The 23863-nt window shown below is 36.8% G+C and overlaps 3 pseudogenes; 1 reads left to right on the forward strand and 2 right to left on the reverse strand.

The window, feature by feature from the left end:
• Positions 1–1045: 1045 nt before the first annotated feature.
• LOC133309162 (uncharacterized) lies at positions 1046–22789 on the reverse strand (annotated as a pseudogene).
• LOC133309159 (putative 12-oxophytodienoate reductase-like protein 2A) lies at positions 3658–4722 on the forward strand (annotated as a pseudogene).
• On the reverse strand, positions 17250–20636 carry LOC133309160 (serine/threonine-protein phosphatase PP-X isozyme 2-like; annotated as a pseudogene).
• Positions 22790–23863: the final 1074 nt, after the last annotated feature.

Raw genomic sequence — 23863 nt, forward strand, 5'->3', positions numbered from 1 at the left:
ATCTTATATTATGATGCCTTAAACCCACAAATATTATGTCTTTACTTTTTTTTATTGGAATCCACACTTTTTTGTGTCTATGAAATGACACACTTTCCCCATTGATTAATCATGAGAAGACACTATTGATGCCATCAATCATGTATTCGTCCATATGGCAATGATCCTCACAACCACGGAAATTATTATTTTACCATAAACTTGTCATATGAGGTTATGTTACCAGATAATAGTAAAATTGCAGAATAAGATACGCTCGAAGTTATTATCATTTCCTATAAAATACGCATTTGAAAGTTAAGTCTATCTCTCTCTTAAAATGACATAATATATATCATTTAAAATAACAAACATCAAACCCGTATTTTTATGTATAAAATATAAATTTTTATATACTAACCATAGTATGTGATTCAACAGGTAACCAGACCCAATACCCGGCCAGCTCAATGACCGGGTCGGGTCTTGCTTCTGACTATTATTTGTGTTTTTTTTTCTGCTTGTTTCCCGATTAATAGACTCTTGCATTACACAGCACATGTTATACAAATTCGTTCAATTTGAATTGCCATATCATTTTTAAATATTTTAAAGTAAAATCTCACTCTTTGAAAATAATGCACGTTTCATATGACTATGAAAACGACTTCCAGATTACGAACCAAATCTTCAATATTTATTTACTATAAGTCAATATTGTTCAGCACCGATTGAATTCTACATAATTCCAACCTTCCTTCTGACTCGACTTGTAGTTTGCGGTTAGCATCCAAAATCAACTAGTACATTATGGTAAAATAGTAAAATAGACCCCTTTTTTTTCAGAAAAACTAGCATTGATCATGGATCAGATAGCCAATTACACTGATTTTTTGAAAAATGTAACTTCTGTTTTGAAGCTATGTTCAATCTGAAAAAAATAATGCATCCGTAGTTACATTATAATTAAGTCAAAACTTAACGGATGTTCGATCATTAGAGTGTAAGGTAATAGAGAAAACAGGAAACTATCAAAACCAGATAAAAATAACTTCATTCATGTTGGATAAAATACCATACCCTCGTTTTCTTTCATCCTATCAACCTTTTCTTTTCTCACGTTGGTTTTTGGCTTCCAGTAAATTCTCCGACAAAATTGGACATATGACAACTATAACATCAATTTGATACAGTAGCTATGAACCTTCCGCTATGCATTGGGTTCTGCTATGTATTACATTGCACTAATGCAAGAAAGTGATTAAATGAATTGAATATGTGACCTAAGTCACATGACGACAACACCTTCCAAAACTATAACATTAATGTGTAAAGAAATTTAACAAATCATGGATGTGATTGCGAATTTCTGATACGCTGAAGGCACGCCTCGGTGGGCAGGCAGAAAGCTCACACCTTGTGTCATGTGAAAACATTCGTCTCCAAATTGTTCTCTCCGATTGTGCTGCATTTGTTCCTGCACTTTTGAACCAGTGATTAAATTACAATCCCCCAGCATTTTATCCGTAAGAAAACTCAGCACCTAGACCCTGGCCTATTGAATAGTTATAGGACCGCTATGTCATGTGGTTTTCTCCTATTTTTCTTCTTTATACCGTTCTCTTTCCTAGAGTCATTGTCTTCATGCCTAACCATCCGAAAATCCCCATTTTCCTTAAGCTTCTTGCTAGAATTCTCCGTTGAAGCAGATTTTCTCTTCTTTGTTGAAGAGCGTGTGCTAGGCTCTGCACCGGTGTCAATTCCCCGTGGTAGTGGTTCTTCTTCATAATCTAACTGCCAGTTGCATAACATATCCTGCTCTCCATACTGTTGTTGTAATGTCTCACCAGCACCAGGAAGCAAGCTATTAAAAGTCACCTCCCCGTTCAACCCCCCTTTACGCTCCAGCAACACAGGGTCTGGTCTAATTATAGTGCCAAGAATGCTCCTGTTCGGTCCTAAGCTCAGGATGATCTTGGGATTTGTCAAAGTTGCGAAGGCCATTGCAAAAGCTGACCTAATCTGTTAAAAAACTAAATAGAATTGCATTTTATCCACACATTTGCATGCTGATGAACACAAAAAAAAACAAGATGCACATGGAAACGTTATCATTAAAAAAAGGGTAAGAGGAAGGAAAAAGAAACGGATAGTGATTTATCCCTTCTAACTACTAGGAAAAGGGACAGTAAGCTGGATCAACAAAAAATAGTAGTAAACCCGGCCAGAACTTAATCAACTCCAGAAATCAAAATGAAAGTCGTGGATAGAAAAATAGGAAGCTCAAAGCAATGGTTGCCCCAAAAACACTCTCAAGTCTTAAGAGAACATTTTCTAGACACAATATCAAAAACATCATTATGATATGTAAGATAAAAAAACAAACCTGGAAATAATTGAAGGAGTTCTTCCCAGTGTCATTCTCTGGTGCCTAATTCAGCCATAAGAAAAATTTAGTCAATTATCCATACCAATGATAATAACTTGTGTCTCAATGCAAAAAATAATACGCGCCAATCTGCTTCGTATTATATGTTGTTGTAACGGTAATGAGTATATTTCAATAGCTAGTCCTTATAGCAGTGTCCCTATAGTAGTGTCCTTATAATAGTATCCTTATAGAAGAATCCTTATTTTAATTCCTTGTTGGTAATGTTGTCAATTCTGTTGTAATAGAATTTAGTGTTATATAAAGGAGTAAGAGTAATGAAATGGATATCACAAAAATTGGACAATTCTCTCTCCCTAGTTCTTCCTCTTCTCCTCTTCTCCTCTGTTCTCTTTCTCTTCTCTTCTCCAATTCTTATTTGTGGTAGCAGCTGCTACAATGGTGCTTTCATTGAGAGCTACTCTTCCTCCATAGCTAGAAGTAACATTCATCCTCTTCCACAACAAACCATTGATCCCCAATCTCACCCTTCAATCTCACCTACCATTACAGCATGCTGGGATGCTATCACTGTAGCATTTCATGCAATTGACCAATCCCTTACAAAATCGCGTGCTAACTTTGCAAAGGCTACGGTCGACATGCGAGCTGAGTTCGCACGGGTTCGAGCTGCGATGCGAGTTGATTTCGATGCAATTCGAGCCGATCTGAAAGATATAGCTGCATTGAGGATTCAAAGGATATTTCATGGATATCTGGTGAGACGTCACCGATTAGTGAAACGCGAAACTCCTACGACTACAAACCAGTGGACGACGTCCCTTCCAGAATCGACGAGCATGCCCACAAGCTTTGCACTAGCTCCGATTGGTGGAGCATCCTCAGCCTCCAGGTCGTTTGATGGATCATGTGTTGCTAAGGGAACACCCTCGTCTATTGCAGATCCTGATTTTCAGATCTCAAATGTCCCAAACCACCCTCATCCATTCCAGGTTCCTGCATTTGAACTCCCTGTGTACGGTGTTGTTGCTCCACGCTCTAAGATCTTTGGTGTTGTGGTTCCCTACACCCTGAGTGCTAAGCCACCCTTGTCTAAGCCACCAGATTCAACTTGTCCAACGGTTTGTGACCCTAATTTGGCTACACAGAGATTATCTTGTTATGCCCACAAGATGTTTGCTGAAATGGCTGACCATGATGATACGTCTGACCTCAAGCTGCTACACTCCAATTGGAAAAATACAGAGCTACTGCTCAAAGAGACGCCTCTGCCTTAGCTCTTGCTGCATATGAAAGAAGCATACAAGGAAGCCAAGGAGGAGTTCCGCTCACAAATTCGAAGATTTACTGATATTGACAAGCAAACCAGCATTTGCATTAACAGAATTGTTTTAGCACCACTGTATAGAGCAAGATCTTACAACAGTGTTCCTCAGCCCCATGCTGCCTTATATTACTCTCAAAGAACAACCAAGGGAGGCCTTCTGATATGTGAAGCTGCTGCTATTTCAGCCAATTATCAAACCATTTGAAACGCACCTGGAATATGGTCAAGAGAGCAAGTCGAAGCATGGAAACCAATTGTCGATGTTGTTCATGCCAAAGGTGGTATATTCTTCTGTCAGATTATTCATGTTGGAAGGGTTTCCGATTCAGATTTTCATCCAAATGGACAAGCTCTTATATCATCAACAAACAAGCCACTCACATCACAAAGTAATGGCATTGCACCAAGGCACTTAAGGACAGAAGAAATTCCTCATATTGTCAATGAGTTCAGAATTGCTGCAAGGAATGCCATGGAAACTGGATTTGATGGTGTTGAGATCCATGGGGCGCATGGTTTTCTAATTGACCAATTTATGAAAAATGAAGTTAATGACAGAATAGACAAATACGGTGGATCCCTTGAGAACCGTTGCGACTTTGCAGAAGAAGTTGTTGAAGCTGTTGTTCAAGAAATAGGTGCAGAAAGAGTGGGAATAAGGTTAGCACCTTTTTCAGACTACAGTGAATGTGTTGACTCCAATCCTGAAGCATTGGGTAACTACATGGCTGAATCTCTGAACAAATATGGTGCTGTTTACTGTCACATGGTTGAGCCAAGATGGGATATTTCTGAAAAAAAAGTTGAAAGCCCTTATAGTCTTGTACCAATGAAAAAGGTCTTTAAGGGCACTTTCATTGTTGCTGGATGGTTATGCTTGGAGAGGTCATTGTCAATTGCTTCTCAGCTTCACTCTCTTTATGGTCATTCTTTTCCTATTGTCTTGGGGATAGGAATAATGATTCAAGTGTTTGCAGCAAATTCATATTTGGTAAAGACAAAGAGCTTCTCAGCCATCCCAATTTGAAGTTTACCTCTTTTGTTAATGGAAAAACGAACTCTATTGATACACTTTACTATGTCCAAATTAAATCTATAATGGTTGGAGATGAGGTTCGTAGGCTGCGAATTGTAGTTGGTAATAGTGTTTATCTATGGCAGGCAACTACATTTGGGATGTCATGTATTTTTATCTTTGACCCTGGTATTGTTATAACTCAACCTCGAGGACGAGGTTGGTTTGAAGGGGGATGGAATGTAACGGTAATGAGTATATTTCAATAGCTAGTCCTTATAGCAGTGTCCCTATAGTAGTGTCCTTATAGTAGTATCCTTATAGAAGTGTCCTTATTTTAATTCCTTGTTGGTAATGTTGTCAATTCTGTTGTAATAGAATTTAGTGTTATATAAAGGAGTAAGAGTAATGAAATGGATATCACAAAAATTGGACAATTCTCTCTCCCTAGTTCTTCCTCTTCTCCTCTGTTCTCTTTCTCTTCTCTTCTCCAATTCTTATTTGTGGTAGCAGCTGCTACAGTTGTATATTGGAAAAGTAATTTTGAGGTATTTACAGCAGAAAATGGACAAGACAGAGACTTACAAGACAATATTCAACTCCTGCTTGGGTAATCTCCAGTTCTACAGTACCAGTTATGTTTTTTAGAACTTTGGTAAGCAAATAGCATTGATTTCCAATTTTAATCTATTTCTTCACAAAATATTCAGCATAGCAATTTCTCTGACAGAGTATGGATCATGGCTTTGGAAATGGAAATAGAGACTCAAAACAATCATTGCTTTTGAAAAGTAGAGGGATCAACAAAGGGCAGGGAAAAATGCAACCATAAAAGAGTGTGTGACTGAGGGAAGATTATCAAATATCCTCCAACATAGAGACAGAAAAAAAAAAAAAAAAAAAAGACCCCAAGCTCAAGAATACAACAAAGCTGTCCAATCTCTTTACCAGAAACCAAGACTCCACTAAAACAAACTGAACAAAGAGAGAGATGCCAGAAGAAAATTAAATAGAGTAATAGACCGCCAGAGTGATTTTAAGTGATGACTACAAGCATAATAAGATTATCAATAAGGACTTGTATAAACCAAGGTAAGCAGATATATAGTAAAAATACGAGAAATTCTTCAAACTATTTTAGCTGTGCATTTCTTTTCCCCACAAAACAAATATCTATTGGAGAAATATACCAAATTATGCACAGTTCCAAACGGACGGAAAAAAGAAAAAACAACCAAACTCACCTAGAACATTTTAAGTTTCATATTGGGGGAAAAAAAAGGAAAAAAGAGAGAGAGAAAGACATCAAAATTAAACAGCTGTTTTCTTAGCTTCACTCAACAAAATTATCAAAGGATTAAATAGTAAGGATCATTCTGATACATTAACAAAAACACAACTAAAGGATCATAAAATAAAATCCACACAGAACCTAAACAATCAATCAACCTAAAAAACCAAAAAAGTTCAAATTTTGCATTCAGATACGGTCACACGAGCCAGTTGGGTATTTATTTATTTTTCCCATCCAATTATTTTCAATGACTCACAAGTTTCAAAACAAAACACTAACAACTTTCTCGTTCCTTTAGCAACGAAATTGAAACCTAACCTTCAACGGCGGTGTTTTGCGCCTCACACACGACGCGTCCACAGCGAGGAGCGATTCTCGAGCCGGAGTATCTCGAAAAACGAGTCGCAGCGACGGGTCGGAGCTTCAGGCCTGTGTATCGCGGAAACGTGGCGGAGCTCCGGCGATCGGAGAGGGAGGAGGCGGCGATCGGAGGAGAGAAGGTAACCGGAAGGGGCGCGGAGGAGCGAGAAAGGGCTAGGGTTTCGAGTTGCACGGTGGCCATTGATGCAGAGGATCACAGCTCCAGAACGAAAGAGAACAAAAAAAGAAAATGGAAGTGAAAGTGTCAAGTGTTGTGAGGAAACGAACGAAGAAGTGAGAGAGAAATTTTTTCTTTTCTTTTTTCTTTTTTCATTGAAAAAATATTTTATTTTATTTTAATTTTTAAAATATTATTATAGTGTGGAGCTCAGAAGCACAGACACGCCTTTTTACAAAATTTGCGTGTCAGACACGTATCCGACACGGACACGCTCCGACAAGCTCCGACACGCGATCAACTCTCCGACACGTTCTTTCGACACACAGTCAATTTTTTTCGACACGCGCTCAACGCTCCGACACATTTTATTTTAATCTTAATTTTATTTTATTAACTAAATATAAAAAAAATTAATTTAAAAAAAATTAAATTTTTTTTCTGTTATGATATTTGGCATGAAAAATTAACGAAGTACAAAAATTTATTTTTGTTTATATTTATGTTACGAAATTTAAATATTTAATTGGTTATATAACTTATTATGGACTCTTATATGTATTAAATATAAATTATATTACATATATTAAAAATTTTATTTAATATCAAAACGTGTCCCAACATGTCAAAATATGACATTTTTTAGAATTAACGTGTCGGCGTGTCGTGTCGTGTCTCATGTCCGGTGTCGATGTCGGTGCATCATAGGTGTGGAGAATGTGTGGATGAGGTGGTTATACACCAACACTGCTATAGAATTGCAACAAGAACAAAATCCTGGTATTTTCTAGAGGTGTTCATAAACCAATCCAAACCGATTCAAACCGCGATAACCGAACCGAAAAATCGATAACCGAATAAACCGAAAAGTGAAAACAAAAAAAAAACTGCAAATTTTAATTGGATTGGATTGATTTTCGGATAGGTTGATGAAAATCGATCCAATCCAAACCGATCCAATATATTAATTCTCCTCTACTTACTTGGGTCTTTCCTCAATCATAATCCAAAAATTTCTAAACCCAAGACCCATTAACCCATCAACTAAACTCAAGAAAAAATCTAGTCACCTCTCTTCAACAAAATTTCATATGTGTAGAGCTTCATGTCTCGTTGTAAAAAAAAACTATATTATGATTTACTAATGCTTTTGTATTTTAATTTTTTTTTTTACAAAACCAATATATACACAAAAGATGTTATTTGCACAATAATTATGAAACTAATTTTAGGATTTTGAAAAAACCGAAAACCGATCTAATCCAAATCGAAAAAAATTAGATTGGATCGGATCAGATTTGAAAAAAAATTCAAACCGAATGAATGATTACATGATCAAATTGATGGAATTGAATTGGAAGATTTTTGTTTCCAAAACCGATCCAATCCAGATCGCGAACGCCCTAGTAATTCCCTATCTGAACTCAAAACTTTGGTTTATATTCATATTGGACTTTACTTGCAAGCTTTTTAATGTTATGTATGTAACTCTCTATCTAATAACTAATAACTTTTAGGAAAAAATATTTCTACAGTTACTGCAGATAAATTATCTGTCTTTATTATCAAAACGACGTCGTTTTGTGATTGAAAAATTAAATAATTATAATTATAAAGACTATAATAATCCTGAAATAAATTAAAATTACAAAAATACCATGATTTTGTCCCAAAACGACGTCGTATTAGACTTACTGCAGATAACTTATCTGCATTAACGGCAGAAAAAATGAACCCTTATATGAAAGTGTAATTTTATAATAACTAATGATTCAAGAGTCGCAATTCGATTTTACTTGCTATTCTGACACGGCACGAAATAAATTTGACACGAATATAAATTTTAAATCAGGTTAAAATATTGGCATGAACACAACTTTTTTATTTTATGGGTTGATACAACATGACATGAATAATTAGTAAATTTATAGTGTGTCACTTTATTATGTAAGTTGATATAACAAAATATGATACGATACCACATAAATAATATATAAGAAGATTAATGCTGATCAATTACAGATTTGCATATTGACACACGGTATGAATTTTTTGGATCAATTTTTATTAACACCAACCTAATACGAATTTGAAAAGAGATTACCCAAACACAAAAGATCATATCAGAGGGTGATATTGAAAATTAACACTAATAATTAATGCACACGAAGGATAATGGGGTTATAGTAATTGAAATGAATTAGAACGTGCAATTGCCAATTAAGAAAAAAAAATGCATATTAATTAGCATAATTTATTTCATCAATAAGTTAGTATCTTGTGATATTCATATTTCCTATTTCCATGCAAGCTTCCTAAAACAACTGGGTAAATTAAAAATTTTGTTTGAAGGAAAATTCTCATATTTGAATAAGTTAAAAAGAATCATACAGTTTCAAGAAGAGAATTTGTTTTACTATTTGGGAGGGACACACAATAGTTGCAGGCAACACAACACAACACAACGCAACACTAGTCACCTAATCCTCTCTTTGGTTCAACCATTTCCTTGCTTGTGTCAGATATTCCAAACGCATTCAAAACCCACTTCTCAAAAACTCTTCTCACTCCAAAATCTCAGTGTGTCGGTGGGAAACACTCTCTCACCAACGCGTCACTTGCATCAGTTACCAAAAAAAAATCGCATTAATGTTATATTTCATATTCTTCTGAATGCATTTCATCCTCATTGTCATGTCCAACAGAGTCAACTGGTCAAAGTTCAAACCAAACCCCATACCGTATCAAACAAACACAACACAAACCCCATGTAACTTGTTCTTGTTCTCTGTCACAAACGCAAAAAAGCACTTTTCTTTCTCTAACATCTTCTTCTTAAGCCATATTGGTTCTAAAAAGAGAAGAAGGTCATGCACAGTGTGAATCCCAAACCATCAGAATCAGTGATGAGATTGGCTTCACTTGCAATCAGCTTCAACGTGAGGTTGAGATCTTCCGACATGCCTGTCCACATGCAAGAACATGCTCTGCGCTACACCAGATCATTAATCAACGTTGATCCTTCTTCTTCCTCAAAAAAACTCACAAACACTCACTTAGCCAGAGCCCTCAAAAAGGTTCCTCTTCATCTTCTCATGTTTAATTTTGTTTCATTCTTCTGTTCTCATCTTTTTATGATTCTTTCTGAGTTAATAATTAGAAATCAAAATTTTCAGGAGTTTGACAGAGCATACGGACCAGCGTGGCACTGCGTGATAGGGACAAATTTTGGGTCCTTTGTGAGTCACACGAGTGGCGGGTTCATCTACTTCTCCATTGACTCGTTTTCTGTTCTTCTCTTCAAAACCGAGGTTCACTTGGTCACTCAACCACCACCACCACCTCTTTAATTCTTCTTGTAAAATTGTTTCTTTTCACTGGAAAAATCATAGGTTCGAATTCACACTAGCTAGTCCAATTTAAGGCGAAGTGATTTTTTTTTTGGGAAATAATTTTCTCATTTTACATTAGAAAATTCTCACGTTACACTCAAAATATAGGTCCCATCTTGATTTTTTTGTCTTTTTACCTTTTGGTGGATCCCACTCATATATTATAAGTGTAACATGACAAATTTTTTTCATGTAAAAATGAGAAAATTAATTTTTTTTTTTATGTATTTATGTTGATTTTAATTAATGTACTCTTGTTGCTAACGACAACTCAGGTTGTGTCCTTGGTTGTCAAGAGAAAAAGTACTGTCCTCTAGCGTTAAAATCATGTGAACTCACTCACCGTTACCTGGCCATGTTACTTGTAAAGTATTGCATTCACAAATGGTAATAGGCTAATAATTAATAGCTTTCTTTTGGTAACCGATATATACATTATGATGTTTTTATGAAGGTTGAGGACTTGAGGGACAGAGCGAAAGTGTTTAATGATTAATTAGTTGCATGTGAACAACTTCAGTGTTCAAATTGAATCATATATATAATTATCAGCAAGCCGAAAATTTAGTTGATGGGTAAGGAACACTATGATTATAAAGATTGGTCATATTTGGTTTGGTTTCATCGTTTCGAGAAGCCTAAAAATGAACATTGTTTTTGTCATGCTCTATGTAGATAGTAGAAACAAAACACCAACCATGAGAAACACAAGTGGTTGTTAACTGAGATCTTTTTCAAACTTTGATCATTTTTTTTATTTTTATTTTTTTCTTGTAACTTGCCTCCCTCCTCTGCTTTTTCATTTTTCACCCGGTATTATTAATTCAGAACACTGTTTTTGTCCCGGGGTCCAGCATTTCTGACTATTGTTTGCCTTTTTTTCTGCTTGTTTCCCGATTAATAAACTCTTGCATTAAACTGCACATGTTAAGATAAAGTCGTTCAATTTGAATTGCCATACCATTTTTTAAATATTTAAAAGTAAAATCTTACTTTTTAAAAAACAATGCACGTGTTTAATCGTATGAAAACGACTTCCAGATTACGAACCATATGTTCAATATTGTACAGCAGCGATTGAATTATAGTTAATTCCAACCTTTTGACTTGGCTTGTAATTTGTGGTTAGCATCCCAAATCAACTAGTACATTATGGTAAAATAATAAAATCGACCCCCTTTTTTCCCGAGAAACTTGCATTAATCATGGATCAGATAGCGAATTACATTGATTTTTTTTTTTAAAAGTAACTTCTCTTTTGAAGCTTTGGCCAATCTGACAAAAACTAATGCATTCGTTACATTATAATTAAGTCAAAACATAACGGATGCTCGACCATTAGGGTGTACGGGAGTAGAGAGAAAACAGGAATTATCGAAACCAGCTAAAATTTACTGCATTCATATTGCAATAGATTAACATATCCTTGTTCCCGCTCATTCTATCAACTTTTTTTATGTTGGTTTTTGGTTTACAGTAAATTCTTTAACAAAATTGGACAACTATAACATCAATTTTTATTTTATTTTTGAAAATAAGGGAACAGAATAAAAAACAACTACAGCCTGCAGGATCTTGGGCAACTGATGCCCATAGAGTCTCTACATAACAACAGTGGCGGAGCCGGACTCTAATTTGAGTCCACGCCAAAATATTATATATATATATATATATATATTTTTTTTTTAATTTTAGCTAGTTCATATCATAATACATTTAAATTATATTAAATACAGAACACCTGAGCAAGAAGTATTAAAAAAAGTTATAATTTTATTAAATATTTCTTAATTTTACTAAAAATATTTTTGCTATACAAGTTGAAATTAGACAAATAACCTAATACAACTTGCCCAAATCTTTTATCAAAAATATTTTAAGTTTTACATAGTGCCAAATTATGAAGGGCCGGCCTGGCTCAGCGGTAAGCTTTCTTACCGTGGTGTTCCAGGTCAGGGGTTCGACTCGAAGGGGTGAGGCTTGACTCAAATTTCCCTTCCCCAGACACTCACGGAGTGGGTCTTGAACTGGGTCGGCCTTTTTTATAATGCCAAATTATAATGTTAATCCAGACTAAATTATAATTAATTATATATAATAAGTACAATTTGTTAAAATTTAGCCCGAGCCGAGATCACACTCACACTATACGTGGCTCCCCACTGCATAACAGGTTTCTACAACCTACAGGAGATTCAACAAAAATGTGGACATCCCAATCATCAAATTGGTGAGCATGAAGCTAGCCAATCAGCTAAACATATTGTCACTAGGGTATTCCAGTCTTCTTCTAAATTCTGCTAACAATTGGAGCAAAAGGATGGTGATTTCGGCAGCCTTTGTTGATCAAATTCACTGCCACTAAAGAGTCACCCTCAATCCAAACGTTCATGTAGCCTCCCTTTCTAGCAAGGTGCACCCCTTCAAGACAACCTTTGATGCAGATTTTCTCTTCTTTGTTGAAGAGCGTGAGTTAGGCACTGCACCGGTGTCAATTCACCGTGGTAGTGGTTCTTCTTCATAATCTAACTGCCAGTTGCATAACATATCCTGCTCTCCATACAGTTGTTGTAATGTCTCACCAGCACCAAGAAGCAAGCTATTAAAAGTCACCTCCCCGTTCAACCCTCCTTTATGCTCCAGCAAGACAGGGTCTGGTCTAATTATAGTGCCAAGAATGCTCCTGTTTGGTCCTAAGCTCAGGATGATCTTGGGATTTGTCAAAGTTGTGAAGGCCATTGCAAAAGCTGACCTAATAATGCCGAAGCAGTAACCAATTTGGCTAAAAAGAAAGAAGAACGAAACAAGGATTGTGAGAAAATATTATTTCTCTTTTCTTAATTTTTATTAACCAAAAAACAACTAAATAACAATAGGGTTCTCCACGCCTTAAATAGGCAAAATAAAATAACAAAAAAAGAAATAATTATAATTATGCGCAATCAAAGGAGATAACGCACAATCAACACACACTCAAACATAATCTAAAATAACAAAAGGGAAATAACTAGTAATTATTAAAATTCCCTAAATAAAGAAATAATTTATGGAAAAGCTCAATCCAAACGAGTCAGCTTGGGTGCATCATCCTCCCCTGCCAAAAAAAGATTCGTCCTCGAATCTAACGGGTCTTCATTGTTACTCTCGCACACCAGGTCCTCCTCTTTATTTTGATAAGGGGACAAAGTCTGCAACATTGAAAGTTCTAGAAACATTGTACTTCTCAGGCAGTGCAATCTTGAAAGCATTGTCGTTGATCTTCTCGAGCACTCTGAAGGGGCCATCAGCTCTAGGCTGAAATTTGCGAAACCTGTTAGCCGGAAAACGTTCCATCCTAAGGTGGATCCACACCAAATCACCTTCCTTGAAAACAACTCGCTTCATATGCTTGTCAGCTTGTTGCTTGTATTTCATGTTCTGCTTTTGAATATGATCATGGACCCGCAAATGTAACTCCTTAATACGATTGGCGTGATCCTCAACATCTTCACTGAAATAGTTATGTACTGGTAATGGTGCTAAGTCCACAGGGGTAGTTGGATTAAGCCCATAAACAACTTCAAAGGGGCTCTTGCCTGTAGTGCGACTCTGTGATCTATTGTAAGCAAATTCTGCTTGCGATAACACCAAGTCCCACTGTTTGGGATTCTCTCTAATCAAGCTCCGCAGCAAATTGCCCAAGCTTCTGTTCACAACTTCGGTCTGACCATCAGTTTGGGGGTGGTGAGATGAACTGAATTGTAGCTTTGTCCCCATCAGCCTCCAAAGAGTGCGCCAGAAATGGCTTACAAACTTCACATCACGATCAGAAGTGATGGTCTTAGGTACACCATGGAGTTTCACAACTTCCTGCAAAAACAAACGAGCTACCTGTGAAGCATCAAAAGTCTTGTTACATGGAATGAAATGAGCCATCTTTGAGAACCTATCCACTACTACCATGATAGAATCCTTATTACGCTGGGTTCTTGGAAGGCCTAACACAAAGTCAAGGTTAATATCTTCCCATGGTGCAGTCGAAACAGGTAGGGGTAAGTATAAGCTAGCATTAGTGCCCTTGGTTTTAACAATGTGACAAACTCTGCACCTCTCCACAAGTCTAGCAATATCACGTTCTATTCGAGACCAATAGAAGTGTTCGCAGATTAAAGTTGTTGTCTTGTCAACACCAAAGTGCCCTGCTAACCCTCCTGAATGTCCCTCGAGGATGATCGCTTCCCGTAGTGAACAATGAGGAATACAAAGTCTGTTGTCCTTAAAAAGAAACCCATCAACTATCAAAAATTGCAGATAAGGCCCTTCCTTGCATGTTTCCCAAATATCCCTAAAATCAGTATCATCAACATACAGCTCCTTGAAGGAATCGAAACCAACAACCTTCACCTGCATAGTGGATAATAATGAGTGCTTCCTGCTAAGTGCATCTGCAACCTTGTTCAGCGCTCATGCCTTATGTTGAATAACAAAGTTGAAAGCTTGAAGGAACTCCACCCATTTAGCGTTCCTGGTATTCAGTTTGTGCTGACCATTGATATATTTCAAGGCTTCATGATCAGAAAACAAGATAAACTCTTTAGAGATTAGATAGTGTCTCCAATGCTCCAAGCTTCGAACTATTGCATAAAATTCCTTGTCATAAGTAGAATATTTCCTTCTGGCTTCATTTAACTTCTCACTGAAGAATGCTACCGGTTTATTCTTTTGACTAAGTACACCCCCTATGCCAACACCAGAAGCATCACAATGCACTTCAAAAACATCAGAAAAATCAGGTAGCACCAGAACAGGGGCTTCAGTTACCTTCCGCTTTAGTAATTGGAATGTCGTTTCTGCCTCCTTAGTCCACTCAAACTTGATTCCTTTCAGACAATCTGTAACAGGTGCTATAATAGTGCTGAAATTTTGAATGAACCTCCTATAGAAAGAGGCTAGACCATTAAAGCTTCGGATGTCATGTATGCTCTTAGGCGTCTCCCATCTGGTAATAGCATCAATCTTTGCTGGATCCATCCTTATACCATCAACATAAATAATATACCCCAAAAATGTCACAGAATTGGTGAAGAAATGACATTTCTTCAGATTGGCATACAACTTATGTTCCCTTAAAGCCTCAAACACTTTCCTCAGATGTAGTAAGTGATGCTCAACAGAGGAGCTATATATCAAGATATCATCAAAACAAACTACAACAAAAGAACCAATGAAAGGTCGAAAAACCTGATTCATCAACCGCATGAATGTGCTTGGCACGTTAGATAAACCAAATGGCATAACCATCCACTCATATAACCCATCCCTTGTCTTGAAGGCGGTCTTCCACTCATCACCAGGTCGCATTCTGATTTGATGATAACCGCTTCGCAAGTCTATCTTTGAGAAGACCATTGCCCCATGAAGTTGATCAATTAAGTCGTCAAAGCGAGGTATGGGAAAATGATACTTGATAGTGATCCGATTGACAACCCTACTATCGACGCACATCCTCCAGGTTTCGTCTTTCTTAGGGACCAACAAGGCAGGTACTGCACAGGGACTCATGCTCTCCCTTACTACACCCTTCTTCAGTAGCTCCTGTACCTGTTTGTGTAACTCCTCATGCTCCTTAGGGCTCATCCTATATGCTGCTTTGTTGGGAATAACAGCTCCTGGCACAAAATCAATGCAATGTTGGATGTCTCTCATAGGTGGCAATCCCGATGGAATTCCACAGGAACCACATCAGCAGTCTTCTAACAATGGCTTGACCTGCAAAGGAATGTCAGAAATACTACAATTCTCTTCCATCACCACACAAGAAAATACCTCAACGGCATTAGCAACTTCTTCTTGGAAATCTGTTCTGGATAGCATTGTATTCTTTGCCTCATTCCTCAAATCAGAAGGCCCCAAAGTAATTGTCAACCCGTCCTTCTTGAAAGTATAAGTGTTTTTGAAGCCATCATGTCGCGTCATCCTATCAAATTGCCACGGCCTCCCTAATAAGATATGACATGCATCCATCGGAATGACATCGCACCACGCCTCATCAGTATATTTCTTGCCAATAGAAAACTACACGAGGCACTTCTTGTTAACCTTCACCTCACTTCCTTTCTTCAGCCAAGAAAGCTTGTAGGGTTTTGGGTGTTCCTCAGTTTTCAGTCTTAACTTCTCGACCATGGTATTAGAGACAACATCCTCGCAGCTTCCCCCATCAATGATCATACTACACACTTTGCCACCGCTGGTGCACTTTGTGTGAAATATATTGTGTCGGAGCCACAACTCATCATCAGCTACGTCAACACTCAGAACCCTCCGAACAACCAAGGATTCTCCAACATCACCATAGATAATTTCACCTTCTTCAGACCATCCATCCACCTGATCTTCTTCATACTCATCATAGGTGGGGCCTATATCATCAGCTGGCGTATCGACAAGAGTAACATACTACCGGTTTGGACAATCAGCAGCGAAGTGTCCTAAACCTTGGCATTTGAAGCACCTCTTTGCCGTAGTTCCTGTCTTGCTAGCTCCACTATTGGTCGTCACCCTTTTGCTTACTAGTTTCGGGTTAGAAGGATCCTTCCCCATGCTAGTGTTGGTTGTCGAACTTGATAACTTTCCTTTGTCAGAAAATCTGGGTTGGAATTTTGAAGTACTTCTTTTTCTTTTACACTGCTCCTCTACCTTCAAAGCTAGTCGATACACGTCCTCGTATGACCAATATTGTTGCAGGTATACAACATCTGAGATCTCAGTCCGCAGTCCTCTTAGGTAACGAGCGATCAATTGCTCATCCTCCTCTGCGATATCACAGTGCATCCGCAGACGATCAAACTCTGTTGTATATTGTTCAACTGATAGGCCTCTCTCTGCTCGAGATTATGGTATTCAACAAATGCCTCCTGCCGGTAGTGAATTAGTAAGAATTTTTGTTGCAACAGTTTCTTCATCTTATCCCAACTCTTGATCTTTGACTTCCCTTCTTTGTTTCTCTGCTTCTTAATATGTTCCCACCAAATTGAGACATGCTTCCTCAATTTGATAGCGACCAGTTTGACCTTCTGGTCTTCTGTCAAGTCTCTGATATCAAAGACTCTTTCGGCGGTGTGTAATGAGTCAATGAACTCATCTGGATGAGTGGTGCCCTCGAATTCCGGGATCTCAATCTTCACCCCAATATTGGCAAAAAAGGATTGATTTCCAGGTTGACTTCGTCCTCGTCGCTCCTGGTTCCAGTCCCAGAATGGGTTTTCGTTCATTTCCTCCTCATGAGATGATCTTTCAGATTCCCTTCCTTCATTTAACTCGTCCAACTGGGTATGGGCTAACCGTGTTGTTCGAGCTCCTGAATTCGTGTACCTTGTTCTGCCATTGCAGCAGCCATTGCAGCCATTGTGGTGTCTCGAGCGTCGATGTATGGTTGTTCGTCATCGCCATCAAGGGTGTTACCACGTCCTCTACCACCGCCGTCGCCTCGACCCCGTCGTCCACGACCTCGACCTCGACCGCCATTGTTCTGTTTAGCCATTTAAGTGACAACCAGAGCTCTGATTACCAAATAATGCCGAAGCAGTAACCAATTTGGCTAAACAGAAAGAAGAACGAAACAAGGATTGTGAGAAAATACTATTTCTCTTTTCTTAATTTTTATTAACCAAAAAATAACTAAATAACAATAGGGTTCTCCACGCCTTAAATAGGCAAAATAAAATAACAAAAAAGGAAATAACTATAATTATGCGCAATCAAAGGAGATAACGCACAATCAACGCACACTCAAACATAATCTAAAATAACAAAAGGGAAATAACTAGTAATTATTAAAAATCCCTAAATAAAGAAATAATTTATGAAAAAGTTCAATCCAAACGAGTCAGCTTGGGTGCATCACCTAATCTATTAAAAAAATAAAATAGATTTGCATTTTAGCCACACATTCCCATGCTCATGAACATAAAAAATAACAAGATGCACGTGGAAACATTATCATTAAAAAAAGGGTAAAAGGAGGGGAAAAGAGAAGGATAATAATTTATCCATTCAAGTTCTAACTAATATGAAAAGGGACAATAATAAGCTGGATCAACAAAAATTAGAAGCAAACCCAGGCAAGAAATTTTTAAGCAGTCGTTTCAAATTTATAAATAACTGTGTGATGAATCATCTAAGTTAATTTTCTGCAACTGCAAAGGCAAATGTGGTTTACTTAGTTGGAAGGCAGAATATATGCTGAACATGAACAAATAATGTATCCTGCACAACGATTATAATCATTCCTTTCACAAAATTGCAGCTTTCTTAAATATGACATGCCCAAATATGATTTTCAGAAAATGACAAACTGTCCGCGCTTGTAATATTGTTCAAAATACCGCAAAAGACAAACATGCAAGACACAACTTAATCAACTCCGGAAAACAAAATGAAAGTCATGGATAGAAAAATAGGAAGCTCAAAGAAATGGTTATCGGAAAAACACTCTTAAGTCTTAAGAGAACATTTTCTAGAAATATTATCATAGTTGTCATTAAATAAGAAAGATAATAAATAAGAGATAGGATATTGTTACTACCACTTAGTGTTACTACTAGGGGGAAAGTAGGCTGGGCTGGGCCGAGCTTTGCCCCGTAAAGCCCAAGCCTATGCCAAAAAATTTTAATTTGGCCCGGCCCGATAGCATAGTATGAGTCTAACTGTTAGCATGTCTTGGCCCATTTATAAAAAAACAAATAGTCCGGCCCGGCCTGTTGGCTTGTTAATTTTTAACTTCCAAACAGAACATGAACCAACTCCACAAAATACTCAAATTCTAGTGTGAAGAGAAAATCTCGTTTAAGGCATGAGAATTTTTGCTTTTATTGAATTTAAAAGAAGGTTGTAATGAAACTTTAAACTGCAATATATAAAAATAATTTAAAGAAAAGTTCTTTAAAAATAGTAGTCAATGTTAGCAGGTACCCCTGTTGATAAAATGATAATCAATATGAAGTGATTTTGCCTACCAACCTGTGGAGCAGCATCAAACACACAAAACTGCTTATTAAGATTCCCATCCAACTCCAGAATTGCAGCTACATTACCACATCTGTAACAAAGACGAAAATGTCTTACTAAAAGCATCAGAACACAAATAAGAACAGTCATTTTAATCGATTATGCACCTGTAGCAATAATTTGGAGCTGACCAGACAGTAACTATCTGGTTATTGAACATCCATTTATATCCTTCCATTACCAACCAGCACCACGGGGACTCAGCCCCCATCCATCTACAATATCTTCAGGATCTGACAAGAGGAGGTCACACATAGCACCATCATGAGGTACTTCTTGCTTCCGATCAATAATTCGTATCTGGATATGAAAAAAGAAGAATATATACAATATTGCTAATGTACAATCTAAGACTTTAAGACAAATAAACTGGGGTAGAATTTCTAACCTGATCCAATGTTGAAATGGCAGGAGAAAGACCACCATGAACATTGAAAATCTTGTTTTCAATTAGGGCGGACAAGCTGCAGTGTGTTTTTCCACATACAAAAGCGATTAGTGAAAGATGCAAGTTATAAAAAGTAAATATGTAAATGCAGTTAAGCAATTTGATATATAAACTATTTCCCGTTAAATCCTAAAAAAATTTATTCTTGCTTATTTTTATATATTTATTAGACAAGGCTATGAAAATAATCAGTTTACAGTTTTTGGAATCACCCACCCAAACCCTTTTCCCTCTTAAAATACACAGAAAAGGTACAAAAGCATCCTTCTAGTTTTAAATCAGTTCAAGTCCCCCAACCCAAACCCCTTTCTCTCTTAAAATAGAAAAAATATATACAATATTGCTAATGTCAGAAAAAGCAAGGACTGGGCATCACGATTCTGCAAAAGAAGAAAGACAAAGAAACAAATAAATAGACCAGAAAATCATCAATTTCATCTTAATTTCTCAAATCACTTGCAATTATAAGAAGAGCAAACCAAAACCCTAAACCCTATAATCTAGTTAGTGTTGCTGCTACGTGTGATTATGGTGAAAAGGAAAAAGTAGGGAAAATGAAAAGGAAAATGGAGTAAAAGAAAGAGAAGGACCTTCGAAGATAGGAAGATTCAAGACGAGGGAGAGAGCTACACTAACAATTGGAGAAGAGTCCCTCTTCAGTTCTCTTTAAGTCTTCACTATTCACTCAAGGAAACACGGAACTGACGGAAGTATAATGGGACTCTCGTAGGGCGTAGGCTGTGCTAAAAAATAATGAAGGTGAATAATTGGGCCAGCCTTGGAGGCTCATGGGCCAGGCTTTATAATTAACATTTCGGCCCAATTATATAATCAAACTTTTACATCAGCCCAAACCCAACCTGCCAAGTAAAAAGGCCGAGTCAGGCCAGGCCACTAATGGGCCGGACTGTAGGCCCCTGTGGGCCAGCCCGGCCCAGTTTCACCCCTAGTTACTACCAATGTTACTACCGGTTTATTTCACCATTAGATTGATTACGTTGATCAAACGGTTCTGATTTAACTTTCTAAAAACCTTCTTTCTTCTCCTTATATTTAATAATTTATTTATTTCCACATTTGTATGGTTATGATTTTTCATATTTAATGCTTTCACAAATATGGAGAATCATAACCATACAAAGGTGGAAATAAATATAACTTTTGGATCAACATAATCAATCTAACGGTTAAACAAACTAGTAGTGACATTGATAATAACACTAATTGATAGTAACAACATCATATCTCAATAAACAAACCTGGAAATAATTGAAGGAGTTCTTCCCAATGTCATTCTCTGGAGCCTAATTCAGCCAGAAGAAAAATTTTAGTCAATTATCCATACCTACGATAATAACTTGTGTCTTGATGCAAAAATAATATGCGCCAATCCACTTCACAATATTTGTTGTACATTGGAAAAGTGAATTGAGAGGTATTTACACCAGAAAATGGACAAGACAGAGACTTATAAGACAATATTAAACTCCTGCTTGGGTAATCTCCAGTTATCCCCTACCAATTATGTTTCTTAGAATTTTGGTAGGCAAATATCTTTGATTTCAAATTTTAGTCTATTTCTTCACAAAATATCAGCACTGCAATTTCTCCAAAAAAAGTATGGATCATAGCTTTGGAAATGGAAATAGTGACTCAAAACAATCATGTCTTTTGAAAAGTAGAGGGACCAAGCAGAGGGCAGAAAAGAATGCAACCTTAAAAGAGATAGGAATAAAACAAGATCCAAAGAAGCTCAAGAATACAACAAAGCCATCCAATCTCTGTATCAGATATCGAGACTCCAGTAAAACAAACTGAACAGAGGACCAGAGACATTTCAACCCATATTATCCCCAATCACACCCACTAAAAAAAGCTCCTAGTACAGAATTTCAAATGATCTTAAAACCGAGAATTGCAAATAAAAGCTAGAAGGTAAATTATAAAAAGTCCATCTTAAGAAAAGTCCATTTGCCTCGCTTTATATGATTGGCAAAAAAGAAAAAAATTCATGTTATGAGAAGAAGGAAGTTCTTGAAGGAAAACCTGTGGATCCTAAATACCAATAATAAACGGCTGTCCTTTGGTTGAAAACCTGAGAGATAACAACAGGAAAAAATAATAACTTCTAAAATCAATTGTACAGCATGATCAAAAATAACATTTCTTCACAAATATATGCACATTCCTTTATTACCCTTTACTACTCTTTAAGAAAAAGGTGCTTGCCCCATTACAAGACACACCAACATCTGAGGTACGTAGAAATAAAAAAAATGCAGCTAGTTTCCCGTAAAGAACGTGTTGATATATATAAAATCATTAATGTAGCCTCACTCAGCAGCTTAAGTTTTTGATTGAATTGGTTCTTTACATGGTATCAGAGCCTTGTGTCTCGGGTTCGATCCTCACCGCCTCCACTTTCTTTCAAGCGGAATTTCTTTGTTCGCACAGGTAGGTGGGCCTGTGTATTGTCCACCCTTCAAGCTCAGTGGACTCTCATATGAGTGAACGTTTTGAGATATATAAAACCATTAATTTAACCTCACTCAACAGCTTAAGCTTTTTGGTTGAATTGGTTCTTTACATAACCACTATCAGAATGGAAAGTTTGATAGATTTCTTACTCTACATCCCAGAAAGGAGACAGTTATCCAAACAAAGGCATGCAGTACAGAATTATATCACCTGTTTCTCTGTTTTAAAATATTAGAAATAAAAAAAAAAAAAATAATATGACAATCATCGAATAAGAGCCCTCTAACTGCCCAGCACCAAAGAAATAAATATGCAAAACTGCTGTTCAGGAAATACGCACCAAAAGAACCCCCAAGTTATGCTCTACAGAAGCTTGGCTCTGAAGAAGATTCTGAATCATATAATGGTGACAAACTTAGAGCACGTCATTGGCAAAAAGAAGTACTTTTGAGTTTTATGCAATGACAAAGATTACAATGCATTAGGAAAAAAAAGAAAAAAAAAGTGAATTTTATTTCAATCGTTGATATAGAGGTGGATCATATGTTGAATAGAAAGCCTTATAGTGAAGGCCAGTGAGCAAACAGTGAACTTTGAAAGGATATTTAAGAATCACTAACCCGCAACATGGCCATCAGCATGGCAAATAGGGAATAAGAACCAACCCCACCAGAATATACCTGCATTCATTATAAGAATCTTCAATTAGGCAATAGGCAGACTGGAATCCAGATCATTACAAGATAAGAAAGATATAACATATTTAAGAAAAACTCTACCTCATTTAGTTCTCTTTGTTGCAAAAATACTTTCAAAATCAAACACAACGGCCGTAGTGATGGCCAGTTAGCCACTGCTTCCTGCAAATTCAACGGCTCAACCATGAACAAGAATATACATAATGCTCCATCCAATACAGAATACTCAAGACTCAAGAGAATATTTGCTGTTCTGTTTCCATTTTTAATTTCCTTAAGGTATTGTTGATATTTTAACAGTGCAACGCAGAAACAGGAAGCATCCAATTCCAGAGTTGAATTAGCCAAAACAATACAATGTTGAATCCAAAGACTTCAAAGTTAGAATGCTCTAATAAAGCAAAGCAACTTGATACATAATGTAATGTTATTAAAAGGGAAAAGTTGACCGATGCCCATCTAGTTTGTTTCAGAATCACCTATGCCTCTGTGGTTTTTTTATCACATATGCCGCATGTGCTTTGTAAAAAATAAAAAACCACAGGGCATGTGTGATAAAAAAACATGCCCTTTTGCAAACCATAGGGCATATGTGATAGAAAAAAAGGGCAATAGGTAATTCTGAAATAAATCACAGGACATTGTTGAACTTTTCCCTTGTTAAAATTGATTTTATGCTTTTTTGTTATACCGTAATTGATCTTCAATCAAGCCCTATTATTTTAAATTTTTAATTAGGTTATAGAAAAGTAGAAAACATACCACGACAGGCAAGAGCGGAGATGAGATCTTGTTATGTACTAACCAGACCCAATATCCCGGCCTGCTCAATGACCGGGTCGGGTTATTTGCGTTTTTTTTTTTCTGCTTGTTTCCCGATTAATAAACTCTTGCAATACACAGCACATGTTAGACAAAGTCGTTCAATTTGAATTGCCATATCATTTTAAAATATTTTAAAGTAAAATCTCACTTTTGGAAATAATGCACATGTTTCCCGATTTCGAACCAAATCTTCGATATTTACTTACTATGAAGTCAATATTGTTCAGCAGCGATTGAATTATACATAATCCCAACCTTTTGACTTGGTCTGTAATTTGCGGTTAGCATCCAAAATCAACTAGTACATTATGGTAAAATAATAAAATAGACCCTTTTTTCCAGAAAAACTTGCATTGATCATGGATCAGATAGCGAATTACTGAATTTTTGAGAAATGTGACTTCTCTTTTGAAGCTATGTTCAATCTGAAAAAAA

Source organism: Gastrolobium bilobum, unplaced genomic scaffold (assembly GCF_033153095.1).
Source record: "Gastrolobium bilobum isolate Gb01-03AN ecotype WA unplaced genomic scaffold, APGP_CSIRO_Gbil_v1 utg16642, whole genome shotgun sequence".
NCBI classification, from domain to species: domain Eukaryota; kingdom Viridiplantae; phylum Streptophyta; class Magnoliopsida; order Fabales; family Fabaceae; genus Gastrolobium; species Gastrolobium bilobum.